Source organism: Ambystoma mexicanum, chromosome 2q (assembly GCF_040938575.1).
Source record: "Ambystoma mexicanum isolate Mex_15411 chromosome 2q, UKY_AmexF1_1, whole genome shotgun sequence".
Lineage (NCBI taxonomy): Eukaryota > Metazoa > Chordata > Amphibia > Caudata > Ambystomatidae > Ambystoma > Ambystoma mexicanum.
In genome coordinates this window covers 895,809,205-895,825,097 of record NC_090924.1, presented here as the reverse complement: position 1 = coordinate 895,825,097, position 15,893 = coordinate 895,809,205, and the positions used below count along the sequence as shown (strand labels likewise).

At 42.3% G+C, this 15,893-nt stretch overlaps 1 pseudogene; it reads left to right on the top strand.

Moving 5' to 3' along the window:
• The window catches only part of LOC138568818 (ralA-binding protein 1-like), an 83,875-nt pseudogene that overhangs the window by 53,415 nt on the left and 14,567 nt on the right, over positions 1-15,893 (top strand).

Here is a 15,893-nt window from a genome sequence, read left to right as displayed (position 1 = left end):
TTCCCCCTTTCTATCTGACCTACAGTTCTAACTCTCCTCCTTCACACCACACGCCTTTTCCATCAACACTGCCTTCTCCAGCTTCCAATACCTACTATATGATTCATTCTTCTGTCACTTCCCACTGCTTACTCTGACCTCTAAGTGTCCGCGTCCTCAACCATGGGTCACCCCATTTATGCACTCTCTCCTCACAGACATGCGTCGGCTGCTGCGTAAATGGAGGCGTACTCACTCGCATGAGGTCCAGCACCCCTACTTCTCTGCCGTGAACTCACTCAAGTCCACTCTTGATAGAGGGCAAAGGGAATTCTGTCTAACCCTCATTGACTCTCAATTCACCCATCTTCGCAGGTTACAAGGCACCCTAAACTCACTCCTCACTCCTCCTAAGCCTATGACTATCAACTCCACTCTCACAGCTAATGACCTAGCTGAATACTTTGCCCCTAGCGGATAACTTAGGGGATACATCTACAACGGAAAAGGAAGCAAATATATGTGATATAATGGGAAATAGAAGTTGTATAATTAAAAATTTGTACAAAGAAAAAGAGCCCAGATGGCTAACAAGAACTGAATTACTTACAAGACTACACTCAATACCTCAGTTTAGGGTACTCAGATCAGATGACTTTGAGTATGTGGAACCCTTGAAATGTCCCAATCCTAATGTCTCAGCCCTCCATTGTAAATTCTTAGTGACTGCGCAATTATTGCGCAGCTACAGAGAAAGTCTGATGGTAGTAGATATTGAGCTAGATGTAGACCCTGATAAAGGAGACCCAAGCTGGCCCCTGACCGACGACAATGTAAGTAAAGAACTGCAATCCATACCGTTACTGAAAAAAGGAAAAGAACTACAGATGACAGAATGTCTTGAAATGGTTGACAGAATCACTGCCAACCACAGTGCATAAACTGTGAGATTGTACTTTCATGTCATGGAATTGCAGGGGCTTTTCTCATCTTTTCTCTGCTGATGGATCACTGCCATTTATTATAACTCATACTTGCTTTTGCCTTCAGGAAACATGGTTGACCTCGCCTATGATATTAGATGGGTACGAAATCTTTCAATCCATGGCTAAAAAAGGAATATGGGGTCGACCGTATGGGGGGCTGGTGAGTGGCATATCGCAAAAAGTTAAAGCTGTCCGTAAAACCTCAAAATATGTAGACAATCTGATTGCTGTGAGATAGAAGTGGGCAGTGACGATTCAGCATGAAAAATACTATTGATCAGACTGTATAATCCTCCGAGAACTAATTGGTGAGAACCCTTGAAAGAGGCAATGCATGAACTCTTGGCACTGTGGTGTATAGTACCAGGGAACAACATAATAATAATTATGGGAGATTTTAACTGTCATATAGTTGGGCGTAAAGGGACATCCACTAATCCCTACTTAAAAGTCAGAAGTTTAATGTCACATACTATTGTCGACCCTAAGGGACAAAACTGGTTGAGTTTTTTCCATGCTTGGGACCTGGAGATGGTAAATGGAAGAACACTGAGTGACTAAACAGGGAAATGCACATGGAGAAATGCTAATTCCCTGAGCTCCTTTGATTACATATTTGTAAGTCCAACACTTGCTATTAAAATCAGGGATATGAAGGTAAATCAGAACCCTTGACCACAGCTCGCTCACTCTTACAATCGAAGTTGACGATTCTTCGAAGGACCCCAAACCTATGGGTGATATTATATTGAATCATGCAGCATCTCATATACGTTGGTCGGAAACCAATATTAACAAGGCAGCAATAGCAGTGTCTTATATGAGTATCAACAATTTTGAGGTATTTGAAGCAATGTCGACAAAAGATATGGAAAATTGGATTTCGCAATTTACGGACACACACACCACTGTGGTAGTGTGGAACATTGGTCTTCATCAACGTAAAATTAAGTATTTTGATCAATATATTAGAGACGCCAAAAGAGATCGAAGATTTGAAATCCGATTGGCTAAGAAATCATGTGCCACCCATAAAGACCTTTTCAATAAGTGCACAGAAAGTAAAAAGAAATATGGAGCCCGAATTAAAGGTAAAAGATACTTGGACAAGCTTAATAACTGGCAGAAAATGGTCCAAGTGATATGTACCGAAAATACTAGAAACATCTGGGCTCTTCTGGGGGAGGCAAGGAGTAAAGGTAAAACACATATGATTAACCCGATAGGTGCGCAGCATTGGGAAAACTGTCTGGAAAGTCGCAATCTTTCTGGCAAGGAAGAAAAAAGGGTGGAAACACTCATTATGCCTAGTAAACCACCATTTAGATTGTCATATGAAATATTACTAGCAAAGATCCAGAAACTTAAATAATCAAGGGCACCAGGGCCTAATGGATTGGCAAACGTAACACTCAAGAGCCAACCAGGATTTTGAGAAGAATTGTTAAAAATACTTTTACAAAAGGTATTGGCTGATGGCATTATAACCCTTCATGGCAAACAGCCATCCTGATCCCAATCTTTAAGAAGGGAGACAGGATGGACCCTTGTAATTATAGACTGCTGCCCATGAAGGATTGCACGGGCAAGCTGTTTGCATCTATACTGCTAGATGCATTACAGACATGGGTGGATAAATCGGATTTACTATGCCAGTTTCAATCAGGCTTTAGACGAGGATATTCCACAGCGCATAATTTGGCTGTTATGGACATACTTCGTACTAGAGCCAGATCAAAAGGTAAACCACCACTCTACACTCTTTTTGTTGATTTTAAGGCAGCGTTTGATCTTATTCCCAGAGAAAAGCTTTGGTCTAAACTTAAATTAATGGGCTGCCCGGAGGGATTACTATACTATCTCAGATTACTACATCATAATATTATGGCAACCTTGAAATTAGATACACAAGGGAATAGGACTAATTTCATAAACCAAAAAAAGGAGTTAAGCATGGTTGCATCACAGCACCCCTAGTTTACAATCTTTTTGTGTATGATTTACCTATTGCAATAAAAGCTGTGCATAACTGTCCGCCTTTGATAGGTTCTGCACATGGTCCGGTCTTGGCCTACGCAGATGACCTAGTAATACCTGACCATACCTTTAGTGGCCTCTGCAGATCAACTGAGGCACTATGGTCATTTGCTGAGACCAATGGTCTGGTTATAAATCGTGACAAAATGCAATTTATGGTATATACCAGCAGGAAAATCGCTCGTACCAAATTGTCGATAAACGAGTTGGAGATCTCATAGACCCCAATGTATAAGTACCTGGGAGTTGAACTGAACGACAAGGGAAATTATTTTGCATGTAAACAAGTGCGGGTAACCAAAGCTGCCCAGACAACTGCCATGATATATCGTTTTACCCCCTTAACCATGGGGGATACACAGTCTGGGCTGCGAGGCAGTTATATAATCAAGTATTAACCCCAATGATTACCTATGGCCTGGAATCACTGCTGACTATAGAACTAAAGTGGTTGCAGATCATAGAAGGCAAATATTGGAGGAAAATATTGGGTCTCCCAGATTGTATACCGATGGCAATAATTAGACTAGAGCTAGGCTTGATATCATTTAAAGCTATAGTATTGAAAAAACGGGCAGAAATGTATAACAATATGTGCAATAACCCCAAAAACAGATTGCTACTTGCCTTACATCAGGAAACACTTAAAGAAGCAACGATGTGGCAGTTAAAAAAAAACATGGAGTCACTTTTTAAAGAGATATGTTGGATACAAAGGGAAGGACAATACATCGTAAAAATGAGACATGCTCTTGCTAGACGTAGTGAGTTGTGGGACTAGCTGGAAAATTATGAACATTTGAGCACCGTAAAAAAGTACCAGTCTGGATCCCACTTACTATATACGTTCAAGAAACCTCAACAGTATATGAACCTTTCACCTTCCCCAAGACTCAGACATTTTATACTGTTATTAAGATTGAACCATCTGCTAGTGCTGTCAATAACTGGGTCTTTTACCAACATACCATAGTGCGATCGATGGTGTAGGCTATGTAAGAACAAGGATGCCATTGAAACGCCTAAGCATGTATTGTCAGAATGTGCTAGCCTCACTGAGATATATATAATATATTATGGGAGATATGTACACAATTTTGACACCATAAAAAATATGTCCTTTTGGGCACAATGTATCAATACAAATAATATGAAGGTTTATATCGCAATGTATAATGTCTGGCAAACGGCAGCAAAACTCTTGGAAATAAGTATATAGCAGAGATTTCATTTATCCTTGCCCTTACTCTTCTGAAGCCCAAGCTAGGTTGGAAATAGATGTAATTTTGGAATCTGTATATTGAATTTGTATATTGTATATTTTTAAATTGATCAATTGAGACTAGTATGGAATTATGTATTTTTTATTTTTTTATTGTGATTTAAATGAAATGAAATATTGCATTTATGTGATAATAATGAATGATATAGAAATGATTGAGTTGAATTGTATGTACTTATTGAATGTGAAACGTTTACTTGTAAACTATAACACAATAAATAAATAATAATAATTGAATACTTTGCTGCAAACATTCCCAAACTTAGAGACTCTCTCCTGACCATCCACTACTATATATAATACCAAATAAGTGTTGGTACATCATGGGCAGAGAAAGTGCAAGCTTATCTCACAACCAGGTGCGGGCACCAATAACTGGGTTAGTGCAAGCTTCGCTCACATACAGGTACAGATATATCATGGAATTGAGAGGACTAATGCAAGCTTCACTCATAACAAGGCATTGCAAATGTATGGAAAACGCCAATTCTACTCACAAACAGATGCAGGTAAAGCATGGGAAAGGTGGATGAAATCTTTCCATGAAAACTGTACAGCATGGTCCAAGACTGTGCAAGCTTCCCTCACATGTGTGTACATGTGCAGCATAGGAATGGCACGCCAAGCATGGTCTGGCCCAGTGCAAGCTTTCCCCACCCTTGGCTACATGTATACCATTAGCAAAGCAAGGGCAGTGTTAGGGAGAATTCTCCAGAATGGCTAATTTCCCTTACCTACTGGGTCCCTCAGCAGCTTTGCTGGATTTCTAGGATTTATTTTTTTCACCTGGTAAGAGTGTGAGCCTTTTATGCCACTCTTATATGTGTTTTGCTGTGTGTTTTTAACATTTCTTGTGTTCATAGACTGTGGAGCCTCACCTACTCCATAGGCATCATCTTTTTACTGTGTGTTACACAGCACCTTCAGTGCAGTGACACAGGGTTGTCTTTTTCAGACTTTCCAACTCCGACTCCATTTTCTGAGACTACTGTCTTCCAGAACGTAAAATTGCCTGTATGTCTGAGGGGGCAGGATGTGAGGGAGGGGTTTCGGACTCCCTGCACAGGGTCTCCTTGGAGACCCATATCGCACTCTGATATGATTGGCTCTGGTGACTGTCCCGGCGGAACAGCCACCCTGCTGTGTGATTGACAGCCAGGCTGTGTGAATGGGGGAAAACTGCAAAAAAACAGGTCTCTTTGACTGAGAAGGCAGAGTCGCCACTGGATCGAGAGAACCAAGGAGAAGCTGACATAAGAGGACCTCTACCATGACTGAACCGCTCGGTGAAGTCTGCTGCAGGTCCGAATCTTCAACTTCGACGACAGGGAAGATCTGCAAGGAATCTTCTCCCTTTGAGCTGGTGGGAACAACCAGTTCACCAAACTGCTCGCCAGGCCTCCCTTCTCTGGTCGAATCTGCTGTACAGAACTACAGTGAACTGGATAGCCAGGAGGAACAGGCCCTGCTTGCATTTTAAGGAGCGCACCTTTTATTTGTTGCTTTGCCCTGCTGCTGGTTTCTTCCCTGGGCAGTGAAGGACCATCCAGTCTTCCTTCTTCTTGTCAGTCTGACAGTTGCTTCAGGAACCGTGAGCCTGCAGGACCTGCCAGGAAGGTCTGCCTCAGCTACAGCATTCTTCTGCTTTAAAGGTACTGTGCTAACCCGGTTGTTCGTTTCGTACAGCCGCGGTGAAAGTGTGTGAAATCTTTCGCCAATCCGATGGCTTATCCTTCTCCATTCTTTAAAGCAACTTTTCGTCCGACCAACTTCATTCCGAACTATTGGCAAAGACTTAACCTCAAACTACTCTGAACTGTGTGACCCTCTGCAAAGATTTTGGTCCATTGACTTTGGACCAGGCCCCTTTAATTTGACTGTGGAGCCTCACCTACTCCATAGGCTTCATCTTTTTACTGTGTGTTACACAGCACCTTCAGTGCAGTGACACAGGGTTGTCTTTTTCAGACTTCCCAACTCCGACTCCATTTTCTGAAACTAACTACTGTCTCTCAGAACATGTAAAGTTGCTACTGACTTTATTAGTCGCTTTTAAAACTTACAGACCCATTACAAAATATCTTACACAGAGTTCTGGAAAGGGTTAATACTTATCCCTTTTTGTCTGTTTCTCTTGGAACATTGTTTTGTCCCCTTTTCATTAAGACTTGGCTGGTGGCAGTGGTAACTACCCTATTTTTCCTACTGCGGTTTTCTTAAATAGCCCTGGCATTGTTTTAGGCTATCTTGGTAGCCTCGAACTTAAACCCGCTGAACCACATAGATTTTTATACGGTTCCGGCTGGGTTTATTTGCCATTTCTTTTTGTAAAAGTCTTTTTCGGGTTTTACTCTGCGTGCCAAACCAGGATTGGTTTCTTTGTTCGCTGTCCTTTTGCAGGCTTCTGCACAGAAGCCCTCCTTAGGCGCCTGTATGTCTGAGTGGGAAAAGATGTGAGGGAGGGGTTTAGGACTCCCTGCACAGGGTCTCCTTGGAGACCCATATCGCACTCTGATATGATTGGCTATGGTGACTGTCCTGGCGGGACCGCCACCCTGCTGTGTTATTGACAGCCAGGCTGTGTGAATGGGGGAAAACTGTATAAAAAGCAGGTCTCTGGGACTGAGAAGGCAAAGTTGCCACTGGATCGAGAGAACCGAGGAGAAGCTGACATAAGAGGACCTCTACCATGACTGACCCCGCCCGGTGAAGCCCTTCTACGGTTCTGAATCTTCAACTTCGGTGACAGGGAAGATCTGCAAGGAATCTTCTCCCCTTGAGCTGGTGGGAACAACCAGTTCACCAAACTGCTCGCCGGGCCTCCCTTCTCTGGTCGAATTTGCTGTACAGAGCTACAGTGAACTGGATAGCCAGGAGGAACAGACCCTGCTTGCGTTTTAAGGAGCGCACCTTTTATTTGTCGCTTTCCCCTGCTTCTGGTTTCTTCCCTGCGCAGTGCAGGACCCTCCAGTCTTCCTTCTTCTTGTCAGTCCGACAGTCGCTTCAGGAACCGTGAGCCTGCAGGACCTGCCAGGAATGTTTGCCTCAGTTACAGTGTTCTTCTGCTTTAAAGGTACTGTGCTAACCCGGTTGTTCGTTTCGTACAGCAGTGGTGAAAGTGTGTGAACTATTTTGCCAATCCAATGGCTTGTCCTTCTCCATTCTTTAAAGCACCTTTTCGTCCGACCAACTTCATTCTGAACTCTTGGCAAAGACTTAAGCTTAAACTACTCTGAACTGTGTGATCCTCTGCAAAGACTTTGGTCCATTGACTTTGGACCAGGCCCCTTTAATTTGATTTCCTCACTGTAATTCCTTTGTCTTGATTGCCCTGCTTACTTACTTGTTGGTGCTGTTCAATTTATGTCTAACTTTGTCTTGTCCTCCCTTTTAAATTGCTGGAGTGCCATTTTGCACACACTTCATTTTGAGCCTTACTTGTCCAGAATCTATTGGGTGGGGTGTAGTGTATTAGTAACGTGATTTTTCAACTGCTTGATAATAGTGAAATGTTTAATAACTGATGTGTAAATAAATGTATATTCTTTTACTCTGAAACCCTGAATCAGTGTTTTTTTGAATCATAGTAATTGCTGTCCTTTGTGTAACTATTGATACTGCTCACTTTACTCTTGAGACAAGTCTGGCTGCTCAGCCATCACTACCACTTCACTGTGTAGCACAGGCTTGTACCAAAGGTGAACGTGTACTGTCACTTGTAGTCCTAATTGTGTGTGGTGTTCCCAAAGGGTACTGCATATAATTCTGCCTAACACTCGTGTACAGCAGTGGGATCAAGTATAGTGATTGCACTTAGAGTGCTGCTATTACCTTGGATCAACTAACCACAAGGCTAAACATCACTAAAAAGCAATATTAATCATGTCTGATATGGAAAGCTACAGTCAGAAGACCCTGCTTAGTTACAAAAATCTGTGTAGAGAAAGGAATTTCTCTGTTAAAGGCAAAAAGTCTGAATTGATTGAAAGGTTGTTAGAGAAACAAAGTCTGGAAGTTGGGTCTGAAATACCTGACCCCTCAGCGAATGTGGAAAATAATGAGGATGAGAATGTGTCTATTATTGATGAGTTAGAGGAAGTAGATGTGTCTCATAATGTAGGCCTCACTGCTCCCTTACCTGCTCAACAACCTCAACCCTTTCCACTGGGACCCCTACAGGTCCTACATTCAGTCCTGAATCCATTGCTCTAGAAAAGACGGGGCTTGTATTGGAATTCAAATGTTTAAATGCTCAAACTGAACAAAAGCATCAAGAACTTAAGCTCAGAGAAATGGAGATGAACCATGCCTTAGAGATGAAAAAGTTGTCTATTGAAAATGCTTCTCTCCCAGAGTCTTCTAGGTCTTCCGGTCCTATGAGACCCTGTATGCCTAAATAAATTGTGGGTATGTACGAGGTTAAGCTTGATTATTTTGGATTGGTTGGCAATGTTTTGATATAACCATGGGATTCAAGACATTGCAGGGAATCAGTTGCTTCCTTGGCTCTTCTCTAGGCTACCCACTGGTGCATCTGATGTTGTGATTGAGTTGGGGGAGGTGGATAGGATGGATTATGAGTGTGTGAAGCTAGCTTTAATTGCTAGATTTGGGAAGACCCCTTCCCAGTACTTTAAGAGGTTTAAGACCCTCAAAAAGCATGATGATACCCCTTGGGCTACCTGGGTATGTGAATGTTTGAAAAACTTACATGGTTGGGTTAAGGGTTACAGAGTACACACTTATGAAGGTATGAGAAATCTTGTTATGTTGGAGTCCATTTATGATGCCTGCTCTCCTGGCTCAGACAGCACTTGGCTGATTCTAAGGAGATAGATCCAAAGAAGTTAGCTAAGGCTGCTGACTTGTGGGTTGCCAACAGGGCTACTCACAAGGATTCTGGAGCCACTCAGAAGAAGGATGAGGGAAAGCAGCCAAAGAAAGATAACAAGGAGAATTTAAATACCTCCAATCCAAAAGAGGGCCAGAAACAGCAACATAAGGGTAAACCACACGGGAAACCGAATCAGGCTAGTGCACCATCTGGACCCAAAACAGATGGAGGTCAGAACAAACCCCCATTCATCAAAACATTTGGGAAATGTTATGTTTGTGGGTCAACTGACCATGTTAAAGGGGATCCCAGGTGTAAGGGTAAACCTTCAGGGGTCCATACTGTCTCCTTGGCCTTCTCCCCAGAGGAAGAAGTACCTATGGCAAGTGGAAACTTTCACCTACTGGCTGTTGAACCCATCAGAGCCTCAGCTAGAGTTTCTTTAGTGTCCCTGGGCGTGTGGGAACAACATAATTTAGATGTCTATAATTCCATCCCAGATAATACTAAAGAGTATTATAAAGATAGTGTTCTTGTGAATGGCCAGGAGACTCCTGCCATCAGAGACACTGGAGCCAGCATAACTGTGGTGGATGAATAATTGTTCAAGGTGAAGGCTGTTGCTAAGGCACCCAAATGCCTCACCAAGTTAGCTGGAGGGCCTGTGCAAATACTTCCCCAGTTACCAGCTCTCATCCAGTGTAATGATATGACTGTCAGGATACCTGTTAGTGTGCAATCTAAAGTACCTGGAAGGGTGCTGTTGGGCAATGATCTTAAAGATCTTGGAGTAGTGTCAAGTACCCCCCAGGCCTCCCAGTAAAAGAAAACAGGAGCTCACTAGGCCTGCAAGGGAGAGGACCTTGAGAGGCTCTCCAGAGGTGCTGATAGAGGAAACTATCACTCCCACTCCACAGGAGTTGCTCACTGCTATTCCTGGAAAGAAAGAGGCAAAGGGGAAACTCAAGACCTCATGGAAAAAAACAGACAGCACCCCTGTGCTACCAACAAGGACATCCCCAAGATTGTCCAAGGTCACACCTGTGACTCCTCCACCTCCTGAGGCAGAGTATGAGGTACACCCATGTGTGGTTGATCCAGTTTATGAAGAGTCAGATCTGGAGGAAGACACTGTTTTGTTTGGAGATTTTGACCCTGTTGACCATCCTGAGCTGCAGTCTTTACTGGCAGAAGGTGGACCCAACAGGGCAGACTTCAGCAGAGGACAAAGAGAGTGTCCAGCTCTCGAAGGTCTTCGACAACAGACTGCTTCTCAACTTGATGTGCAAGAAGTTGGAAAGCTTAGGTTGAGCTGGGAAGATGGCCTCTTCTATAGTGATAGTTTTTCTACAGGGGTAACCCCCACGTTCTGGTGATATTCCCTCCTACTAAGTGAGGATAAATAATAGTATTTAAACAAAAGGAAGGAACATATAACAAACTACATCAACACAGTATATATCCTCAGATAGCAATTTCTTGTAGCAACCACGAAACAAATATGGGCTGCATTATGTGTTCTCAATAATCATCAAAAAGCAGTATTACCAAAAAATATCATTTTTAATATATTAATCTCTCTTCAGCACAAGAAATACACTCATTTGTTTAAAAAACATATACACATAACATAGTCATATACATCTTAAAATCATGCCACCTCACAGTGTACAGAATTAAATGCCAACAATTTCATTAGCACAACACAACAATGGCAACTCAATTTTTCTCATTCCCCATTTTGTGAACCAGCCCAACTTATATAAGTTTCAGTCCTCTGTGTTTCAAAATAAACGGACATTCATCAGGGGCAGAAGTAATCCTGTGCTCCAGGTCGATTCTTCCTACATATACACCAGGTTGCTATCTCTAAGGATAAAAAGACAAACACGTATCACTAACACGGGCATAATCAGTGTAATCAATCACCATAGCCAAACCCTAATCACCAATAGGGTATCTAGTACACACTACATCATGTACTGGATCTGAGGTCAGAAGAAACATATGTCTTCGATCGTATAAGCCAAGTCAGTACTGGCTCTTCACTATTACAGCAGCAAGTGAAATTCGAAAGTGAGTACCTAGAGGAATTCTACCAATGGTAGTATTTTTATTCACCTCCTAATCCCGAGCACAAGGAATTTAGGGAATGTCCAACCACATTAGAGCCTGGTACAACAACAGAAACCGGCTCACCCTCAGGTGTTAAAGCTGTTCTTTAGTTGGATACAGTCACAACTCAGTGGCATTGTCATCCATCATCTATCTTTCCGATTTCCTAAACGAACTATCAGTGCCTAAAATACAACAAGTTGAGGGTGAGATGCCTAGCCCCAGATGTCAAGTAAGCATCTGCTTCTCTAATTAGAAAGGGCCAAAAAGGGTCTTACCTATTTAGGCGGTTTTCAATACTCCGAAAAACACTACAGTAAAAGCCTGTATAGATAGGGCCTCTTCCTTCTAAAATTCCTCTTGCTCTGAAAGAGTAAAAAAGCTAAGTAAATACATAGCAAAGAATAGGGGCATCTTCTACAGAGTGATAGAATTAAAATTACTTCAAAAGGCATCCCCCCCGTTCTTACCTTATCTATGCCAGCTGATAACCTGCAAACAGGCAGAGTACTACATCTCACGCCCGGGATGATAGTGGATCAACACCCTGAGACCACGGTCAAAAAACCGTATTGAAATCCTTATTCCGCGTCACTAGCGTGACGCAATGACGTCACCACACTCCGCGTCACGTGCGTTGGAACACCCATTCGAATCAGGCAAAACAAGAGGTCTTGCGGCCTTAGTTGCTTAGCAACTCGGGCATGTTTTGTCTGATTCGAATGGGTGTTCCAACGCGCGTGATGCAGAGCGTGGTGACGTCATTGCGTTACCGCGTTCCGCAGAGCGTGATGACGTCATCACATTACGCTAGTGACGCGGAATAAGGATTTCAGTACAGTTTTTGGCCGTGGTCTCAGGGTGTTGATCCACTATCATCCCGGGTGTGAGATGTAGTACTCTGCCTGTTTGCAGGCTATCAGCTGGTATAGATAAGGTAAGAACGGGGGGATGCCTTTTGAAGTAACTTTAATTCTATCGCTCTGTAGAAGATGCCCCTATTCTTTGCTATGTATTTACTTAGCTTTTTTACTCTTTCAGAGCAAGAGGAATTTTAGAAGGAAGAGGCCCTATCTATACAGGCTTTTACTGTAGTGTTTTTCGGAGTATTGAAAACCGCCTAAATAGGTAAGACCCTTTTTGGCCCTTTCTAATTAGAGAAGCAGATCCTTACTTGACATCTGGAGCTAGGCATCTCACCCTCAACTTGTTGTATTTTAGGCACTGATAGTTCGTTTAGGAAATCGGAAAGAAAGATGATGGATGACAGTGCCACTGAGTTGTGACTGTATCCAACTAAATAACAGCTTTAACACCCGAGAGTGAGCCGGTTTCTGTTGTTGTACCAGGCTCTAATGTGGTTGGACATTCCCTAAATTCCTTGTGTTCGGGATTAAGAGGTGAATAAAAATACTGCCATTGGTAGAATTCCTCTAGGTACTCACTTTCGAATTTCACTTGCTGCTGTAATAGTGAAGAGCCAGTACTGACTTGGCTTCTATGGTGAAGACATATGTTTCTTCTGACCTCAGATCCAGTACATGATGTAGTGTGTACTAGATACCCTATTGGTGATTAGGGTTTGGCTATGGTGATTGATTACACTGATTATGCCCGTGTTAGTGATACGTGTTTGTCTTTTTATCCTTAGAGATAGCAACCTGGTGTATATGTAGGAAGAATCGACCTGGAGCACAGGATTACTTCTGCCCCTGATGAATGTCCGGTTATTTTGAAACACAGAGGACTGAAACTTATATAAGTTGGGCTGGTTCACACAATGGGGAATGAGAAAAATTGAGTTGCCATTGTTGTGTTGTGCTAATGAAATTTTTGGCATTTAGTTATGTACACTGTGAGGTGGCATGATTTTAAGATGTATATGACTATGTTATGTGTGTATGTTTTTTAAACAAATTAGTGTATTTCTTGTGCTGAAGAGAGATTAATATATTAAAAATGATATTTTTTGGTAATACTGCTTTTTGATGATTATTGAGAACACATAATGCAGTCCATATTTGTTTCGTGGTTGCTACAAGAAATTGCTGTCTGAGGATATATACTGTGTTGATGTAGTTTGTTATATGTTCCTTCCTTTTGTTTAAATACATACTCTTCTATAGTGAACCACCTGAGTCTATCCCTGGGGACTGCAAAAGAATTGTAGTGCCCCTAGACAACAGACTCCAGTTCCTACAGTTGGCCAACGAGATACTTTTGGCTGGTCATTTGAGCTTCAAAAAGACCAAGAAAAGGCTTCCCTTATACTTCTACTGGCCTAAGATGGGTTAAGAAGTTGACAAATACTGTAGGAGCTGTCACACTTGCCAAACCTCTGAGAGTGGAGCCAAGAGGACTGTTGCGGCTCAGGCTGTGGCTAAGGCTCTACTTGGTATTTTTATCAGAGTAGGGTTTCCTAAGGAAGGGATATCCGACAGGGGATCCAATTGTATGTCCCACTACATGCAGGCCATGTGGAAAAACTGTGGTGTCACTTACAAGTTCTCTACAGCCTACCATCCACAGACAAATGGACTGGTATAGAGGTTTAATCATACTATGAAGAGCATGATAGGTGATTTAGAGGAACCCCTTAAAAGAAAGTGGGAACTTCTACTGCCATGCCTTCGCTTTGCTTATAGAGAAATCGCTCAGGAGGGAGTTGGTTACAGTCCCTTTGAACTTCTCTATGGCCATCCAGTCAGAGGTCCATTGGCCCCGATTAAGGAGGGGTTGGAGAGTGCTTCTTCCCCCGAGCCAGTGAGAGTGACTGACTATGTGATAGGTCTCCGGAGGAGAATGGGAGTATAGCATAGTCTGCCTCCTTGCATTGGCGTAGTATGTCACGATTATCTGTTTTCACCCATCCAAGTGACTGAAGTCCATGTTTTAGAGCTCTGGTGCATTTAAAATACTCTTATTTAATGAACCTCTGACGTCTTCAGTGTTCTCGTGCCCGTCTTCTGAACAGGAGTTCATTCTTTCACATATTTGTAACTACTGTCTGATCATTCCGGCCCAGAGTGTCCATGGCTTCTTGGGACTGGTCCAGCCTTGCCCTTCTCTGATTCACCTCTGTAATTCATTTGCTTTTCAACTGCGACATATTGGAAAAGCCTTCCTTTTTCTGGTCCAGCTCTACTAAAATGCATAGTGGAATCATCCATAGTTTGATCACTCCTATATATATATATATATATATATATATATATATATATATATATATATATATATATATATATTCACTGAAAAAACTTTGTTAAAGGGACGTTATGGTTAAATTGGACTAATAAAAACCTATGAAATTCATTGAAAAACCTTTGTTAAAGGGACGTAATGGTTACAAGTAAAACCGAAAAACCTCAGAAATTCGCCAGTTATGGTAAGCTAAGCACCCATAACTCACGCTACCACCGTGCACTGCTAAGACTAACATCCAGGGCATCAAAGATGATATCACAAATGCCTCAAGTCAACGCTTTGTGCCCAAATTGTTTCGGACCTGGTCCGATTCCATTCAGCGGTGTGGGCTGTGCGGTCTGGCAAGAATGTACCCTTTTTGTCTATGGGAAATTAATGGGAAGCAGACCACAACATATTCTTTTTTTTCTTAATGACTTTCTTAATGAATCTTCACCAAAATTTGCAGTCTTTGTGGGCCCGAACGTCTCTAATTGACTTCAAAATTAGGCCAAATCGGTTGCACGAGTCAAACGTTATAAGCAATTCATTTTTTCGAGGTTCCTACAGGAGTCCGACTCACCTTAACTATAGGGCGGTGGTAATAGATATATATATATATATATTCACTAACAAAAAACATTGTTAAAGGGATGTTATGGTTAAATTGCACTACTACAAACCTATCCCCTTTACTGAAAGACTATGCTAAGGGAAGGGTCTGGTTACAGTGGCCTACTAAAAACCTAACAAATTGAGTGAAAAAACATTGGTGAAGGGACGTTATGCTTCAGTTGCCCTAAGAACAACCTAGCAACTTCAGTGGAAAAACAGGAACGTTACAGTTACTTTGCACTAACAACAACCTATCCATACTATGATTACAAGTAAAACCGAAACCCCCCAGAAATTCCCAAGTTATGGTAAGCTAAGCATCCATAACTCGCGCCACCACTGTGCACTGCTAAGACTAACACCCATGACATCAAAGATGACATCACAAATGTCATAAAAACACGATGTCAGCATCCAAAATCGTCCAGAGCGGCACCTTTCATGCCTTGGACCATGCACAGAAGAGTCTACTGCTTGCCGACACCCATCTCAACATAATGGAGCCATGCATAAGAGCATGTGGCCATAAACCACAATGCACAAACGTAACATAGCCAGCAGAACTTCTACCCAACCCCAGCACAATAATACAGTGATGCATGGAAACATGTCATAGTTAGCAGATTCCACAAACATACCACTGCCTCCACCACCGCTACCCACTTCCATGTGCAAAGTATTATGTCACTTTAAACCAAACCGCACAATCCTCACAACATTGGGCCTACTCCCTGGAAGCTACACAAACCAGAATGTCCAAGCACATTGAAGATTCACTTCAACCCTACCCTCTCTTATACTGACAGTGTTCCGACACTGCATCCAGTGGGCACACTGCAAGACATTTCACTGCACAAGCTCC